Source organism: Sturnira hondurensis, unplaced genomic scaffold, assembly GCF_014824575.4.
Source record: "Sturnira hondurensis isolate 20B ecotype Veracruz unplaced genomic scaffold, ASM1482457v3 Scaffold0000648, whole genome shotgun sequence".
NCBI lineage: Eukaryota > Metazoa > Chordata > Mammalia > Chiroptera > Phyllostomidae > Sturnira > Sturnira hondurensis.
The window spans coordinates 4,498,549-4,518,461 of NW_028073279.1; the positions used below are offsets into that span (position 1 = coordinate 4,498,549).

The 19,913-nt window shown below is 40.6% G+C and overlaps 1 pseudogene; it reads left to right on the forward strand.

Moving 5' to 3' along the window:
• Positions 1 to 1,440: 1,440 nt before the first annotated feature.
• LOC118985402 (S-adenosylmethionine decarboxylase proenzyme-like) lies at positions 1,441 to 2,566 on the forward strand (annotated as a pseudogene).
• The last annotated feature ends 17,347 nt before the right edge of the window (positions 2,567 to 19,913 follow it).

Genomic DNA, 19,913 nt, shown 5'->3' on the forward strand with positions numbered 1-19,913 from the left:
GATCTCAGAACAACGTCGTGCCTCCATGCTTTGTATCTTCTAAGATCCACGGTAGTTTAGTTTCCTGGGTGGACCGCTGACTTCTGCCGTCCCTGAACATCATTTTTCCACCCATTCAAATTACCTCTACCTGGTGCTGCTTTTTCCCCACCCAGCCTTGGCAGAGTGTGCCTTCTTTGACCCATATACAAGATAGAAAGCCAAAGATTGGGATTGTTTTCCATGACCTAGCCTTTCATCTCTTCTTAGCTGAAGCATGAAGCACAAAGCAGAGTACACCTTTTTTTAACTTCTTTCAACCAAACTATCATTTCTGCAGCATCCACTAGAGAACATCTATGCAAGTTCCACAGAGATGGAACTTTTATTATGATTCCATAACAAAAAAAGTGGGAAATTCTAAGAAGACACTTAGCTCTTGTACACAGCTCTATTCCTGGAAGACTATTGAGATTTGGAAATTAGGAGACGAAAAGGAGGAAAGCTATAAATACAGCAAGACTGGCAGCTACTATTTCTGGAATTAGTTGGTTTTCAAGGGCATTAGTCAAGAACATTTATTTACCTAGCCTTGACATGTTTGTGATTTGTACTCATTTGTTCTGTTCTGTCATCAGAAAATAATTTCAGCCACAGTCATCATTGCCACAGTGTTATTTTGGCATCATGCTGTCAGATATAAAATCATCATTTCAGTATTTTTACATATTTTATTTATGCTACCGTGCACTGCTCTCTTTAATCTCTTTTACATTTTACAGCTTATTTTAAAGTCTATACTATATTCTAGTTGCTTTTCTCTGTTTCCCCCCACACACACACTCACACAATTATCTTGGATAAAAGCTTTAAGGATTTGACTACTTATTGCCAACCCGGTCACCTGTCCTGGTTGATTACAAGAGGCTCTCGGAATCTCCGTGGCTGCATCCGCAGCTCCCGAGGGCCCTGACTCCGACCCAGCAGCACAACTTGCAGGTTTATCAGCTTCCTTAATATTGTCCCCAAAGCGAGGTAGTTTTTTTATTTGTTTTTTCATTTAAAAGATAAATATTCTTGTCTGTTACAAACACCTTAAACCAATACTTATAAGAAATCCAATCCAGGGTAACAACTATTTATTACAGGTTAATAGTAAAAAAAAAAACCTAAGAGATAGTATAGATCTCTTCCCCCAATAATTTTACATACGCATAGAACTATGATGTCCTAAACTGAAAAAGAAAAAGCCTGGGTAGATGACTTTAATTTTTGTTCAGCTCTAGACACTATGATTCTGTTAAGAACAAAAAAGCTGAAGCTTCTACAGTTGGTCGGTGACATCAGCTAGCGCTCAGGGAAAGAGCAGACTAGAAGAGTCTCTTTGAACAGAGACTCGGGTTCGACTTTTGCTCAGGCACACACACATACACACACACACACACACACAAGCAGAAAAAAATGATTGATTCTTTGTCAAACAAATAAGAAGAAATTATAGCTAAAAACGGAACCCGAATTTTAGTCTAAACAGCTGCAACAATCCACAGCAATGGTGGAAGACGATATTTAATTCAGTTGATTTGCTATGGTCGTTGGCTGTTCACTCGTCTCACTGAGAAGCCACGGGAGGTTTGATTCTCCAGGGAGCAACCTGAGGCAAATCGAAGATTTGGGAATCTTCACGCTATCCCAAGATCCAAACTGGACATACTGTGCCCATTTGCAATGCTCAATCGTACGTGTGACAAAGGCTGACACGCAGGAGACTCAGGCACTCACCGAGAACAGCAAGTTTGTCTCCGTGAACCTCCAGGGCGTGCCGCACCGCCCGCGCGCTGACCCACTGGTTTCCCTGCCGAAAGTTGCCTGAGAATCACCCTGGAACTGGCCCAATCCAAAGCCTCTTTTATTTCGGAGGAATTTCATGAAGCCTTCTCACTAAGGCTGCCCGCAACAAAATTTCCAGGAAGAAGTAGTTTCTTAACTCAATTGCCCCAAAAGGAGCAGCATATTTACCGGACATATGAATTCTGATTGTTGATACCTGTGTACTTTAGATTTCCCAGTATAAGTACTTTTATACTTTTGATCAGTCAGCCAGGTCAAATCCTGGCAATTCCGATGAGGGCGCTCAACCCAGCGGTTATGGACAAGATTTACATGGGAGATGGTGTTACTGCAAAGCATGTCATCATGAGAATGGAATTTCTGACTTGATACCAGGTCCTGTCATTGAGGCCGCAGTGTTTAATCCTTGTGGGAATTCGATGAATGGCATGAAATTGGATGGAACTTACCGGACAATTCGCATCACTCCAGAATTAGAATTTTCTTATATTAGCTTTGAAACGAATTTCACTCGGACCTCCTACGATGGCCTGATTAGGAAAGCTGTGGAAGTCCCCAAGCCAGGAAAGCCTGTGACCACCTCGTTTGTAAACCAGAGCTCTAAACGCTACCCAGTGCTGTCTTCACCCAGGAGGCCGAAGGTTTTAAACGTCCTGATTGCTACAGTGCTGTGTTCAATGAGGGCAACTTTGTTTTTACCAACTTTGCTGAGAAGTAGCAACAACAGCAGAGTTGATTAAGAAAAATGAAGGAGCCCTGGCTGGTGTAGCTCAGTGGATTGAGTGTGGGCCTGCGAACCAGAGGATTGGGGTTCAATTCCCAGTCAGGGCACATGCCTGGGTTGCAGGCCAGCTCCCTGCAGGCCAGTTGCCAGTAGGGGACGCACGAAAGGCAACCATACATTGATGTTTCTCTCCCTCTCTCCTTCCCCGCTAAAGATAAATAAATAAATAAAATCTTTTAAAATAAAAAAAAGAAAAACGAAGGAAAAAAACGCAAAAAGAAACTCGCATAGAAGAGGGTGGTGACTGCTTCTTCGGTATTGATACTGGGGGCTGTGCTCTCCATAAGCATCACCGGTGCTGGAAGAAAGCTCTAGGTGCAACGATAGGGCGACCATATTGATTTGTATGCATTATAATATCAAGGAGTTAGATATCTCCCATGAATGTTCTCTTCTGTGCTTGTTTCCTATGCCTCTCTTGCTGCAAAATTGAAATGCACATAGAAAAAAACCTTTTACCATATGAAACTTTACAACACTCATGACAACAATTCAATTCGTTTTATTCCCTGTGTAATATTTCTTCAGGTATCATCCAAAATTCCCATAGACAATGCTTTTGGCCGCCCTAGGTGTTGGCTTTAGCCGAACCATCTGGGACTGTTCTATTAAATTGCTGGCAGGGTATTATATCGAGTTACCTCCAATTTCTAGACTGTATTCTCTGCTAATGTTATTGAAACCAATTTCTACTTCATACAGATGTTCCCTGCAACAGCAATTAAAGTTTTTCTTCTATGAGTTGAGTCTCTTCAGAAAGTACTTGTAGTTATCCATTTTGTGTATTACTATTTTAACATTATTGCTTCCTGCACTTATACTCTTTTCATTGATTGTGTTCCTCACCACGGTGTCTCCCCGAGACTCTCCATCCTACCCCAATAAAGCAGTACCACTGTCACACTGTGGGTTTACACCAGACTTATACCCCAGGGGAGGAGGAAGGGTGGGCCCTGAGCCAACTTTTTTTAAGATCACGGGAGTTTGGCTCCTTTTTTTATTGGCATTGGCTCTTTTGGAAGATAGTGACAAAAATAAACTTTAACTGTTGATTAGCAAGAAAGACACATAGATTAATATTAGAACATACTGGCAGAACTACATGGGAACTGTATGCCATTCTGTGCTCTCCAGTAAATAAGAGTAGCTCCTCATTGGAAAAAAAAAAGAATAAAGGGTGAATGAACAACTTTAAATGCTAGAGCAAAATAGATGGAATGCATTCCAGTGTTTTTTTTCTTTTTTAATATATTTTATTGATTATACCATTACAGTTGTTCTATTCCCCCCCTTCAATCCCNTGTGTTCCTCACCACGGTGTCTCCCCGAGACTCTCCATCCTACCCCAATAAAGCAGTACCACTGTCACACTGTGGGTTTACACCAGACTTATACCCCAGGGGAGGAGGAAGGGTGGGCCCTGAGCCAACTTTTTTTAAGATCACGGGAGTTTGGCTCCTTTTTTTATTGGCATTGGCTCTTTTGGAAGATAGTGACAAAAATAAACTTTAACTGTTGATTAGCAAGAAAGACACATAGATTAATATTAGAACATACTGGCAGAACTACATGGGAACTGTATGCCATTCTGTGCTCTCCAGTAAATAAGAGTAGCTCCTCATTGGAAAAAAAAAAAGAATAAAGGGTGAATGAACCACTTTAACTGCTAGAGCAAAATAGATTGAATGCATTCCAGTGTTTACAGAGGAACCATGGTGACTATTTGCAGCACCAGAGACGAGGAAGGAAAAAGGTATCTGCAACTGTTTCAGGGGAGAGGATGAGCCTTCTCGTTCCCTCTCACCTATTTTCTTGGTTTTGCTTCCCCATGTATCTAGCATCCCCCAGCACCCTGGCAATCCCTTCTCTAAGGGATCTATATCCTGTAGCGTATTTCCCTGCCATAGCTCTTGCCTCCCTCTCCCCACCTCACTGTCAGTTCCTAAAGAGCAGAGATGTTGGAGTTAATCATCACATCAATGAAAAGTTCTTCTTTTTTAGAGAGAAGACATTTGGATATGCTTGCAGACTGAGAAGAATAAGTATGGTAATTCAGAAATCTATGAATGACTATGTTGTATTTCTGTGGTGCCTTCTTATCTTAATCTCCTCATTTTCCTCCAGTTCACATCCTACCTGCATTTCAGGGCATCTTGCCAAGAATCCAGCCAGGAGAGGGGAATGATATGGAGCCAGGGATGCTCTAGCACAGCAAGCCATTTAGATTGCTTCCTCCATCAAAAACCTACTTTAAATCTCCACTATCATGAAAGAAGTGAATACTACATGGAGGCATGGACCAGTGCAGGCCCATCTTTATTTCTGTGTACCGGTACTCTATTTACAAGGTGTATCTAGCTCAGCGGTGAAGAACGTGAGCTCTGGAGACAGACAGGCCTGAATCCTAGTTTGTCTCTGCACTTCTGGCTGTGTAAACGTGAGCAAGAATCTCAGTCCTTTTATGTTCGGTTTTTCAATATATGAAATGTTGGTACCCATAATAAATCCCTCATAGAGTTATTTGGAAGAGTAAGTAAACCAATCTGTATAAAAATAGCTAATAGTCCGTAGCACTTGATAATGAAAAGTAAGTACAGAGTGGGGCCAAAAATAGGTTTACAGTTGTTTGTGTGAAAAATAATACAATAATTAATAAATGACAATGCAAGAATTAATTGTTTTGTGTACTCACCAATGTGAAGCTATTTTTGCAACATCCTATATAATAATTCACTCATTTCTTCATTTATTAATGTTTTAAACAAATATCAGGGCTAAAAAAAGAGTGAAGAAAAGGAATAAAAATCTGTTTTGTCAAGCTTTTAGTCTAGTAATGGAGACAACAGACAAGGTTCATAAATATAATGCACGATGTGATTATGCAGTGCCAGGGAGAAAAATACAACAGAAAAAGAAAATTGAATGGGCATAACAGCGGTAGTGGCTGCATTTTTAAATTAGGTGGCCAGGAAGGGCTTCGTTCTGAAGATGATGATTACATAAAATTATTACAACTCTTCCAACTCCTTGTGCCTAAATAGGATCATATATAGAAATAAAATTTTCAGAATGTAAACATTATGACGTCAAAAATTGCATTTATTTGATTCATTACCATATACTTAGTAATAGTGCTCAACATGAGTCTAATAAATATCTGATGAATGTTGGTGCATAAATATTAACACTATGAAAGGCATTATGTGGTATACATCATAAACACCTTTGTTCACAAAAAGGTATAATCATTCTGGACAAACAAGTATAAAAAACAAGTGATAGAATATAATCAATGCAAAATTGTTAGGAGTAATAAACATTTGACTAGAATATTCTGTGGAACCTGCTCTCCAGCCCTCCCCACCCCCAGTATCTCTCTCAGGGGATCTGCTCCATTTCTTGCTCCCTGTGGCAAGGAGCAGGCTACAAAGCAACAGAGTAACAAATGAGTGGAAAAGGACTGAAGAGAAACGGAGCCAATCAGATCCTCCCCTTGAGGAATTTGAAGTGAAAGGACAAAGAAAAACATTCCCTGTGATCTGGGTGCTTCAGCGGATGGCTAATCTAGAATTGGAGCTGGCGTGGTCCTATCTGAGCCATAGTTAGAAGGAAAGAGACTCTGAGAGAGCTGACTAGGAGTGGGAGGTCAGAGTCACTGTGGAGAGGGATGGGGGGAGCCATGCGACAAAATGACACAGATGGGAGGGAAAGTGCTGGCGCTTCAGACTACCTCAGTTCCCACCGACTCTGCCACCTGGCTGTTTCGTTTGTCCTGGATTATTTTGAGACACCCTTGGGTCCTTAGAATAAACTCATTTTTACTTAATTAGAGGTAAGGTCTTTTTTCCTTCCAACCAAGAGAGCATCCTCTTGGTCATCCACTATGTGCTATGTACTTCAAATATAGAATCTGATTGGAACATTAACACAATCCTAATACTTATTTACTATAGCAAGAAAAAAATAAAAGTTCATCCCTGGCTGGTTTGCAGCCCTGGTGCAGCACCAGCCTACAAACCAAAAAGGTTGCCGGTTCAATTCCTAGTCAGGGTCGATTCCTGGGTTCTGGGCCAGGTCCCCAGTTTGGGGCATATGAGAGGCAACTGATTGATGTTTCTCTTGCACAACAATGTGTCTCACCCCCTCTTTCTCCCTCCTTTCGCCTCTCCCTAAAAAATCACCATTTCATGAAAATAAAATAAAGTTTCAAAAGACTTACATAATTTACTCAAAGTTGAATGGCTATAAAATGAAAGAAATGAAATTTGAACCAACGCCTGTCCAAGTCCAGGGCTAATGATTTTAATCCAATTCTGGAGCAATAGAATATAGGCACTATGGGAAGTCATGAAAAACAGATTCGTTCTAATTGGAGTATACTGATAAATCTCCACTAGGAAAGGAAGAACTTGAACAGATCTTGAAAGATGAGTGGAATTGAGAATGCTTTGGAGCAGTGAGGGACTCTGTTCCAGAGACAGGCACCACGATCGAAATCAGGGTGACAACAGTGAAAACATTGGGCAAGACCTGAAGGCATGAAGTGAGGGAGAAGCAGCTTCATTATCGGAGGATGGCATGAACACAAGTTAGATAGTGAACTGTTACAAAATGCGAATTCTTCACCTTGCACATTTCACACTGCTAAATGATTGTTAAACATTTTTTTGAGCCTTTAGTAGAATGTGTAAGTGGTCTTATTTCTGAATTTTAAGAGTTGGAACTTCTGGGACTTACTTTTCTAATAGCTTCTATTCCTTTGCCACCCACTCATTATTAACCCATTGCATTCTGGCTTACCTAAACTCTTTGGACGTAAAAGTGTGTATTAGTTTGCTAGGGTTGCTATAACAAAATACCACAAACTTAAATAACAGACATTTTTCTCACAGTTCTAGAGGTTACAAGTCCAATATCAAGGTTTCAGCAGATCTGGCTTCTTCCGAGGCCTCTCTCCCTGGCTTGCAGATGGCTGTCTCCTCCTGTCTCCTCCCATAGCCTCTCATCTTTCTTTAATGTGTGCACGTCCCTGGTGTTTCCCTTTTGTGTCCAAATTTCCTCCTTCTCTAAGGACACAAGTCAGATTGAATTAGTGCCCACCTTAATGCCCTTGTTTTAACTTAATTACCTCTTTAAAGGTCCTATCTCTAAACACAGTCACATTCTAAGATACGGAGGAGGGTCAGGGTTTCAACACATGAATTTTGAGAAGACAATTCAGCCCATAACACTGTGGCTTCCTAATGAATAAATCCAAAGGTCTTTCTCATCTTCACCATCCTTACACTCTCTGTAGCATTTAATCCTGTTCCACACTTCCTCCTCAAAGTTTTCTTCTCTTGGCTTGAGGAACACACCTCAGGATCTCTCACCTTCGAGTCTTCTCATATTATGTTTTTTCTAATTAGAGCAATTCCTGTGGACTCTTTCCTTCTGTTCCTAACTGAATTCCATTCCATTGGGATGCCTTCCATGACCATCCTAGTCACCTTGTATGCAAACTATAACCCTTATCATAGCAAAGATAATATTGACAAGAGTAATAAAGAAGGAAAAGCCAACATTTATTGAATAGTTTCTATGTGCCTGGTACTGTTCAAAATGCCTTACATATATTGACTTTCCACATCATCCCAATAGGCACTATTATTATTCTCATGTTATAGATAATGATATTGAGGCATAAAGAGGTAAGGGCATGTGGCTCTAATAATTAACAGAACATTTGTCACCTTGTATTACAATTGCAACTGTAGTTGTTTATTTCTCCTGCTGGACTATAACCTGTATAAAGGCAAGGACAGATCTGCCTTATTTACTGTGGTATTCCAGGTACCTAACATGCTGTCTTACTGGGAGATGCCTCCCAGTAAGAGGCAGCAGTAATAAACATTTGTTATTTCACTGCATTGATTTGAGTTGAATTGTGACTCTGTTGTGTTATACGTATTCTCTTTCTCCCTGCTTGGCACTTTCTCTTCTAAATGCGTTCTCAACTCCTGTTCCTCTTCGCATGCTGCAAATGTAGATGCATTTTACCCTAACAGTTCTACAGCTTTCTCTTTCTACATACACTCTTTCAAAAGGATGTCCTCTTCTGGTAGTGTTAACCATTATATCGATTCAAATGACTTCCAAATGTATAGCTATAGTCCTTTCCATTCTGCTAAAGGCAGATGCCTTTCCCTTGCCTCCATGCTAACTTCGGAGGGATGTGATAGTGCATTTGTACTTCAGTGTCAATATCCAGCCTGAGATCATCAGTCTCCAAGGCAGTTTACTGTGTTTATCTTAACAGCAACAGCACTCTCTGACCCAACTTGATACCTGAAAATTAATTTCAATTCTCAGTTGCTTCCTCTAGACAACCAGCTGCTAGTCCTGTAGATCCTTCCTCTGGAACGCCCCTTCTCTTCATTCCCGTTTCTGCTGTATCTGCTCAGGACCTTGTGATCTCAAGTCCAGACTTTCACACTGACTTCCTAACTGGACTTCCCTCCTCCAGTCCACCCTTGAAAATGCTGCCAGATTCATTGTTCTGAGGTGTCACCCTTATTATATCACACATTCACTTTGCCTCTAGTATCTCTCTAAAATGAACTATTGATAACTTTCTTAATCCAGCACACAAAACCTTCCTCATCAAATTTCTTTCCTCTTTTCCTGCTCACTTGAACCTTTTGTATTCTCCATACTGCAGTCACATAGACCTACTTCTTGATGCCAGGGCACCCCTTATTTTCTCACTTCTGTTTCTCCTGAAATCTAGACCAATCCCTACTCCACAACTACAGCAATTGGATTCTACCGTGCCTTCAGATCTCAAATGCAAACTTCTCAGTGATATCAGCTGAATGTGCTTTCTGCTTCTTTTGAAATTTTGAGGTAGAAGACCCCTGGGTTGCTGTCATGCAGAAGATAGTAAATTTTGCTTTGTATTTTATTAAATTTTCTTACATATTTACCTTATTTACATATTTACCTATGTAAATATGTAAATATTACCTATATTTTTGTGGGCTACTTAAAGGAAATAGCTTTATCTCGATCAACTATCAGAATGAGCACAATGCTTCCCATATGGAAGATACTCAAAAATATTTGTTACACTGAATTATCATAGAACTAGTATAGGAAGCAAGAATCATCAGCTTTTTCAAAAGAAAAAATTTTTCAGCAATTACACTAATGTTATTAAAAGAATCATAAACAATTAACCTGTGATTCTTCTGGATCCTCCACTTATAGGCCCACTTCAATATAATTTGTACTTTTTGTGTGTGAAGGGGCAGAAGCAGGAGAAGGGCTACAGTCACAAGTACTTTTTGAAGAATTTTTTTCCGCATAGGGAGAGTTTGTATTTTAATTTTCTCCATAGAATCCAGAATTAATTGCCCAAAGTAGACTATCCCTCAGCCAGAAGGTAGGCATTTGCAGGAGAGCTCAAGGACCAGCACCCCTGGAGCATCCAGTGTTCTGCTTCAGTTCTATTTCTGCAAGACTGTCAAAGAGCTGACATACAAGTGATTCTGCAAGCAGCATGATGAGATTTAACATTTGTTTTGCCTGGTAATGATAGAAATGATCTACACCAAGCTTCAATTAACTCTTCTGAAACAAATACAAAAACAAAAACATAAGAAAAAAAGTGACTTAAGGAGAAGTGTTCTGCCTTGAAGAGCCTCTTGGACTAGTACTTATGCAATACTTGCCCGAAGCAACTTCCTGAGTTCCACACCCAAGATTAATTCCATCCCTGATCTTTTTTAAATCAGAACCATTAATACTTGTACAAGGGGTTTGAAGTCTTCTTAATTCTCCAGTACAAGATAATTTCATGAGTATCAACGGTTGATATCTAGACCTCTTGGTTAATACGGGGTGAGAGCAAATGGGAGGAGAGCGTGCTACTCACACTTACCCCACCCTAGGAGACCCATGGCCTAAACCATTAGGCTTGTTCTCACTCTATGTAACTTGTCCCTCAAATATGCAGACTTCACAAATGCTTGCTCTATTCATAGCCTTAGCTACAACCCGTTTTTTAATCCAATTACCCTGTGATTTTTCCTTCAATAATATAAATCAGGGTTGTTATCCCCAGGGCTGTTATGGTCCCACTCAAATGTTGATCGACTCATAAACTTCTCTTCCTTCATATCTAGATATCCAGAGTCTTTGAAGCACTTACTCCCTCAAAAGCAAGACCCTGGTGGGACAGACCTGCCTCAGAGGAACCCTTCAAGCTCAGACAGCTTTCATCAGTATCCTATCTGATGACAAGTATGATGACCAAATGCCCTTGTCCTTCCTCTTGACCTTGCTTTGTCCTTCCTTCCCTTTCCTTCCTCTTGACATGCCTTGTTTGATGGGCTTCCTTTTCTCTGTCTTCCTGGTAAATTCATCCAATGGAAGGGATTAACAGAGTTGGAGAATAACTACAGAGTAAAAGCCAGGGTATTTCTACCTATCTTTTTCTCCTTCCAGTAATGTCTCCTCCATAACCTGACAGGATTTTCTTTGATAATCCAGCCTCTAAGAGGCAACCTTCACCATTGCTCTAGTTCCAGCTAAATGAACCCGGATTCTCCCATTGAAACTCCAAACCCAGATGTGCCAGTGGCTTTTTGCTTGGCAGATCTCTGGGTTGCCTCATTATCCATTTGCCTTCTCATCCATCTATAATCTGTACAACTCTTTCCTTAACTTCCTTTGGTTTGAAAGATATAAAGGTGGTTTTCATTTTCCTAAATGGACTATGACTAACAATGTAGGAAGCATTTCAGTGGTTTATGATATGATTAAATTACTGTGGGTAATGACTTTATAGTGGACTTGTATAATTCAGTACTCTCAGATCTAAGATTCTCAACCTTGAATGAACATCCAAATAACCGGAACAACTTTTAATTTTGTTTAATTTATTGGGGTGACATTGGTTAACTAAATCACACAGCCTCAGATGTACAATTCATAATACCTCAACAGTATATTGTACTGTGTGCTCACCACCCCAAGTCATCCCCTTCCGTCACCATTTTCCCCTCCTTTACCCTCCTCTTTTACCCTCCCCTCCTTTACCTCCCCTTCAACCCTTTTTCCCTCTGGTCATCACCACACTGTTGCCTGTGTCCATGAGCTTTTTTCTGTTTGCTTAATCCCTTCAGCTTTTTCACCCAGTCCTCCACCCCACCCCACGTCTGACAGCTGTCAGTCTGCTCTCTGTATCTAGGAGTCTGTTTCTATTTCACTTGTTAGTTTATTTTGTTCATTAGATTCCACATATCAGTGAAATCACATGATTCTTGTCTTTCTCTGACTGGCTTATTTCACTTAACATCATGTTCTATAGGTCCTTCCATGCTGTTGCATAATGTAAAAATTCAGATTCCTGACTCTTGTTTAAGATCTCTGGAGAAGGAACCTCAGACATATATAATACTTTAAATCTTCACAGATGGATCTGAAATACACACTGTGGTTAAAAACAATTGTCTTAGGGATATGGTGACATTTTTTTAAAAAAAACTAATCTTCATCATGTTGATAGACTAGAAAAGAAAACCCAAGTACTGAAATTGTTTATCTTGGTTAACTGCACTTGCTGTTTCCCCTTGACACATCCATTCTCTGCTCTTCTGTGCTCTGGTCCATGCCCAAGCACGGTGACTTCTATGAACTCGTCACTTGGGCTCTCATACCCACTGGCTTCTGGTGTGGTTCATTTGATGGAAGGAGCTAGCCAGAGATCAGAAAGTGGGAAGAGAGAAGTTGTGGTATTTACTCACTCCATGTACTCCCTGCCTGACCTGGATTTTGGCAACAGTTAGATTCTGTGGATATAGTTCCCTTCTTTCATGAGCCTATCAATTTCCCTTATGCTTTCAGGACTTGGTAAATAGCTTCCCCTAATTCCCAGGCATTTCACCATTCATAATGGGTTCTCTTACCTCTATCTCCCTCTGTAAATAGCTTCTTTATTAACACCTCTGAGTATATGTTCTTTGCTCATGGACTCTGGAAGATACACCAATAATCTAAAAATATGCATGAATATAATATTCATGAATATTTAGAATATTTTTAAAATTCAGAACCACTTTACAATACTATGAAGAGGTTAAACAAATGTTAATATTACAGAATAGGCCATTATATTCTGTTCTAAAGTGATTTTGAAAGGAATGCTACTTGGTTCATAGTATAAAAAATCCATTAATTAATATAAAATATAATATGGGATTTCTATATTTTACCTACTTCTGATAATGTTTTAAAAATCAAACCTACACATAACTAAGCTTCTCTTACAAGAGTTATTTTAATAACAGTGACAAATATATTTGTCGTCTATCTGAGCTCAGTTAGTAAAGTTCATGCCATTCTATTTCTGCACTAATTGTACATCTTAGATCCATCCTGATTGATTTTCAACACCACACAGCAATCTCCAATTCTTCCAAAGCTTGCAACCAATTTGTCTGATCTTTTTTCACCACCACCTATGCAAAAGTACGTCACCTCTTTCTAGTCCACAATGAAGTGATTTTCTCTTCACTTTCATCAAAGTGTTTTACCAAGAACTATTCTGACTAGATGGAGAAGGAAATGAAAATAAGAAACAGAGGATATAGAACGTAACTGGATAGTCACAAAAAGAAAAGAGATAACAGAGAATAGAAGACCAACGCCCTGGCAGGCAATCACTTCGCTGCAGTGGTTCTAGTTGCCTAGACCTTCCGCAGAGTCCTTGCCGAACCACATGCCAGCTGCAAGGTAAACAGTCTTCAAAACTGCTGCATGGCTTTCTACGGACCCTTCACAAGCTAATGGCCATAAACAGTTTCAGTGAAGATGGGAAGAAAAGAAAATGGTGTAAGGAAAGAGAAAAATATGTGTAAAAATGTAACTAATCAGAAAGGGGCATATACAGGTGATACTGAATTCAGAACAAATATAAAAACTGGCATGAGTTTGGACCCTTCATTTGATTACCTGATATAACTTCTTTTCCAACATTCTGTAACCACACAGAAACCTTATTTTCTTTAATCTGGCTATTAATTTTGATTTTTCCCCTTGGCTCAAACTGACCTTACCCAGGTGTCCTGACTCACCCACCTCCCTCTCTCCTGCTTAATCATTAAGCCCTCAGGATAGTGGAGGTTCTGGTCAACATCCAGCAGTCTTAGGAACAAAGTCCTGGGTCTACTGACCACGGAGACAGACTTTTCCATCAAACCAGACAATATTTAGGTATCAGCTGTGTTTTAGCTCTGGACCCAGGAAGGCAGAACGATCCACAAAACAAATCCTTGAGAAGTTGAGTAGACCAACTGCATGGTTGGCATCAGGACCGGGTACAATAATCAGTTATGCCCTACCCTGCCACCAACCAACCAGTAGAGACCACAGCCCTAGCTCCTTTAGTCACCATGATTTCTCTTTTTTTCCCTGTATAATCCATCCCCTGGAAGCCATCGGGGAGTCAGGTCTTTGAGCATTTTCTTTCTATTACTCCAGGCATAATGCCATCTCCTTAATAAACCCTTACTTTCTTGGCTGCAAACTTCTGTTCATGTCTTATTGGGTTTTGATGCTGGCAAGCAAATGGAGCCCTTCAGTCCAATGACAGTTCTCATCAGACCCAAATGCCACCAGCAGTTGAAGTTTACTTGATATGTTATTTGGTTTCTTTATCTAATCTGATTGATGATTTTTTTATAATTTCTTACTTGCTTCACATATTTTCATGCTTGATTTTCTCCTTTGAAAGATAATAATTTCAAGCCCATGTCTAATAATTTTCTTATCTGAAGTCCTTTCCTATCTGTTTATAAGCCCAGTTGTTTTTGTTGGGTTTTGTTGCCTCTGACCTTTCATGCTTATTTCTTCATTACTTTGAACTGGTTGTGGGGATTTTTGCAAACTGGGGTAAGAGTGGGTTCTTTCCAAGAGAATTTTTATTTGTGTCTGCCTAGCTGTTGATGCACAAGTTTATAATCAATTTAATTTAATTTTTGAGGTGTTTTCTAGGAGTCACATAGATATTATAATTTTGTGCTACAAATACACATATGGACAACTCATGTTTCTAAATTCTCTTATCTGAAGATAAGCATGTCTTTCCCACTCTGTGCAAGGCCTGAGATAGCTGATAAGCTTTGCGGTTTCCTGGGAGGTAGATATTCCTATTTCATCATGTTATTGAGAATGACGACCTTTGGGGGTCTTCATGTTTTACAAATATGATTTCTAGTTAAATAAAATCCAAGTTTATCTGATGTTGCAAGTGTTCTTAAGGTAATAGCCAGCTCAGGATTCAGTCTACTTGTCTAAGTGTTTGCCTCTGCATGTTCACCAGTTTGAGAATTCACTTACCTTCTTATTAGCACACCCATGTCCTTTAGTTGTTTTGCACATCTTCTCTTGAGTTTTAGTCTTGAGTTTTTGGTGAGATCCAAATACTTAGACCATCACGGTTCCAAAAACAGGAGACTAAGAGGAGCACTTTTATGACTCTGAGTTCTGAGAGAACTTTTTAAATGAGTGTTTTTGAAAACAGTATATTGAGTGACTAATCAATCCCTTCAGATGCAGTTATATCTTTAAAACAGGAGAGCCATTCTTCATATGAGTACATAATTGTTATGTTACCGCTTGGTAAAATCTAAGAACATGAAGTTTTAAGCAAAGCTTTATGAAGGAAGTTCTCTAAGGAGCCAGAGGAAACTTACATAAGGATGTTTTTTTAAGGAAACAAAGTTTTGTATTCTGGATAATTAGCCCCTCAATGTTTTATAATAAAGAAGAATTTTGATAGCTAAGTTTGAGAAACATTGCATGTGACATTATCTATAATATCTTAGAGGTTCATTAAATACATTAACGTAGGAAAGGGTCTTCCAATTCGCATGCCATTTTAAATATTTTGTGAACCTTGCCTTAATATGTGCTGGCATATTACTTGCTAAAGGTTGGAGAATTTTCATTAAAGAATGCATAATCTTCCCCTCTTACTACTTTTATCAATACTTTTAGCAGTAGATGAATGGCAGAGAAATAAGGGTTTAAGTTTTCCTTTTTTTAAGACTTTAAGTCTCGGACTTCCGCCAAGATGGAGGCATAGGTGGAAACACTGTGCCTTCTCCCACAACCAAGTTTGAATACAACAAAGGTTTGGAGAAACAAAGACACAACCAAAGGACAGAAAATTGAATTATACGGAAGTCCGACTACATCTAACCGTTCAACGGGGACGGTAAGAGGGGCGGAGCCAGCAGCGAGCAGGGTCGGGCAGGACAGGGCCCCCGACCCAGGTGCGCAGGCAGACGAGAACCAGCTGGGGTGCGGGGCAGACCGCGGGCGCATATTCGCGCACAGTGAGACAGACCACGCAGGCCCCAGGGGGCGAGGGCTGACGGCGGTGGCACACTCGCGTGCAGTGGGACGAAACGCGTGGGCCCAGTGACAGCAGCAGCTGCGGCACCGGTTAGGGCCGTGGCAGCAGGCGGCGGACAGGACGCCATAGTCCCTCTTTGACCCTGCCCCCACATACAGCGTCACAACCCAGCGACTTAGTTGCCCTGCTCAGGTGAACACTTTAGGGCTCCAATCCTGCTACAAAACAGGCACGAACAGCCCAATAGATGGCACAAGAAGAACTCAAAGTCCCAGAGCCAATAACTCTAAGCGACCAAGAAATTGCCAGCCTCTCAGAAGCACAATTCAGGACACTATTTATCAGGATGCTCACAGAACTGGTAGATTATAGTCACAAATTAGAGGAACATAGTCACAAATTAGAGGAACATATGAAGGCTAAACTAATTGAAATGAAGGGAGATGCACAGGAAACCAATAGTGATGGAAAGGAAACTGGGACTCAAATCAATGGAATGGACCAGAAGGAAGAACAAAACATCCCACCAGAAAGGAATGAAGAAATGAGAATTCAAAAAAATGAGGAGAGGCTTAGGAACCTCCAGGACATCTTTAAACGTTCCAACATCCGAATTATAGGGGTACCAGAAGGGGGAAAGAAACAGCCACGAGTGGAAAACGTATTTGAACAAATAATAAAGGAGAACTTCCCCAGTCTGGCAAAGGAAATAGACTTCCAGGAAATCCAGGAAGCTCAGAGAGTGCCAAAGAAGTTGGACCCAAGAAGGAACACACCAAGGCACATCATAATTACATTAGCCAAGACCAAAATGAAGGAGAGAATCCTAGAAGCAGCAAGGGATAAGGGGACAGTCACCTACAAAGGAGTACCCATCAGACTGTCAGCGGATTTCTCAAAAGAGACCTTACAGGCAAGAAGGGGCTGGAAAGAAGTATTCCAAGTCATGAAATCCAAAGACCTACAGCCAAGATTGCTTTATCCAGCAAAACTTTCATTTAGAATGGAAGGACAGATAAAGTGCTTCTCAGATAAGGTCAAGTTCAAGGAGTTCATCATCACCAAGCCCTTATTATATGAAATGCTAAAGGGACTTATATAAGAAAAAGAAGATGAAAAATATTAACAGTGAAAGGACAGCAAACACACAGTTATTAACACCCACGCCTAAAACAAAAGCAAACCTAGAGGACAGCTAGATCAGGAGTGGAACCATAGAAATGAAGAACACATGGAGGGTTAGAAACAGGGGGGTGGGAGGGGGAGAAGGGGGGAGAAGGCACAGAAAATAGCATAGATGGTAGGCAGAAAACAGATACGGGGGAGGGCGAGAATAGTGGGGGAAATATAGAATCCAAAGAACTTGAGACACGTGGTTATAAACTAAGGGGGGGAGAATGGTGGGGGAGGGAGTGTGCGGGTGGAGGGGATTGAAGGGGGGGAATAGAACAACTGTAATGGTATAATCAATAAAATATATTTTAAAAAAAGACTTTAAGTCTCCTCTTTACTGCCAGTTAAGTTGGGAGTATAGGTAAACATGACTCATCTCCTTGGACAACCACAATAAAATTACAATTAAATTTAGAACACACATCACTCAGAACTGGTAGAAATCAGGTTGAATGAAAGTCTGACAACTACAGAATTAAAGAAACCATATCCATCCACACTGGTAGGAGGGGCAGAAATGGGCTGGTCGCTTATGCACATGTGATGGATAAAAATCCGAGAGGGTTTTCTCAGGAGTGAGGAGTCCCAGCCCCATACCAGGCCCCCCAGCCCAGGTTACCAGTGCAAGGAAGATAAGCCCCCACAATTCTGTCTGCAAAAACCAGCAGGGATTGAGTTGGTGGAAGAAACTTCTGCCATTACGAACAGTTCCTTTTAAAGAGCCCACACATGAACATACATAGACTCACTCTCTCTGAGATCTAGCACCCAGGTAGCAGTTTGAAAGGCACAAGTGACATATAAGGAGGAACTAAAGTGACTGGAATCAGGGTGAGAGCTGAGGGGCAGCTTTCACCCAGACAAAAGTCAGGCAGAACCAGAGAGCTGGCAGGTGGATGCTATATCTGAAACTCCCTCAAGCTAGCTAACATTGTATGCCCAGATCCCCTGAGGCTCTCTCCCACCCAGAAGTTGTTAACAGTAGCTTTTCCATATGAATGATTGGTCTTGGTTCAAGCTTCACAACTTTCTATATCCTTTCAAACAAGCAACAGCTGGCCTCAGTGAGGCCCCAGTGCCTGTACCACTTGCTAAGTGGCACTAGGTTGGCACTAACAGCAGCCAGCCTAGATTTACAGCATGGCTTTGCCCGAGAATCTCAAAGCCCAGCACAAGTAGCAGCCTTTTTCAGATTGCTCAATGTCTCAGACAGAATGGCCCCGGACAAAACATAGGTGAGGGCTGACCTTGGCCTGCACCACCTGGGAAATGCCAGGACTTGTGTGCCCAATGGACAGCTACAGACACCATAGGAGCACCACCACCCTGCCCCTGCACAGCAGATCCTCCGCAGAGAGCAGAGGTTGGTGGTCAGTGGTCACAGCCTATCCTTGCAACTAGTTGGCTTGGGTAAATCCCTCCCAACAGCAACCAAGGCTCAACTATCAGAGGACGATGTACTCAGCCCACACAAAGGGCATATCTCAGGTACTCAGCTTGGGGGACAGATGAGGCTGTACCACTGCATCTTTCAGGACACCTACTATATTAGGCCATGATACTAAAACAGGGAGTTATAGTAGCTCTGCCTAACACATAGAAATAAGCACAGGGAGGCTGTCAAAATAAAGAGAGAAAAAAACATGGCCTAAATGACAGAACAGATCAAAACTCCAGAAAAAGAGCTAAATGAAGTAGAGATAAACAACCTATCAGATGCAGAGTTCAAAACACTGGATGCTCAAGAAACTTAGTGAGGACCTCAATAGCATAAAAAAGATCCAGCCAGAAATGAAGGATACACTGATTGAATTAAAGAACAACTTACAAGTAAACAATAGCAGAGTGAATAAAGTGAAGAATCAAATCAATGATTTGGAACATAAGGAAGCCAAAAACAACCAATCAGAACAAGAAGAAGAAAAAAAATTTTTTTTAATGAGGATACTGTAAAGCAGTCTGTGGGACAACTTCAACCATTTCAACATTTGCATCATAGGGGTGACATAAACAGAAGATCAAGAGCAAGAAATTAGAAATCCATTTGAAAAAATAATGAAATTTCCCTAATTTGGTGACAGAAATAGACATGTAAGTCCAGGAAGCACAGAGTGTCCCAAACCAGATGGATGCAAAAAGGCCCACTCCAAGACACATCATAATTCAAATGCCAAAAGTTAAAGAAAAAAGAGAGAATCTTAAAAACAGCAAGAGAAAAGCATTTAGTTACCTACAAGGGAGTCCCCATCAGACAGTCAGATGACTTCTCAAAAGAAATCGCAGGCTTGAATGGATTGGCAAGAAATACTCAAAGTCATGAAAAGCAGGGAACCAAAGACAAGAGTGTTCTCAGCAAAGCTATCATTTAGAAATAAAGTGCAAATAAAGAGCTTTCCAAACAACCAAAACTAAAGGAGTTCATCATCAACAAATCATTATTATATGAAATGGTAAAGGGACTTATTCAAGAATGAAAGATAAAAACTATGAGCGAAAAAAATGGCGATAAATACATACCTAACAACTGAATCTAAAAAACAACTAAGCAAACAAGAAGAACAGAGACAGAATCGTGGACACAGAGAACGTTGTTGGTTGCCAGATGGGAGTGGGGTGTAAAGGAATGGGTGAAGAAGTGGAGGGATTAAGAAGTACAAATAGGTAGTTACAGAGTAGCCATGGGGATGTAAAGTACTGTATATGAAACGGAGTAGCCAAAGAACT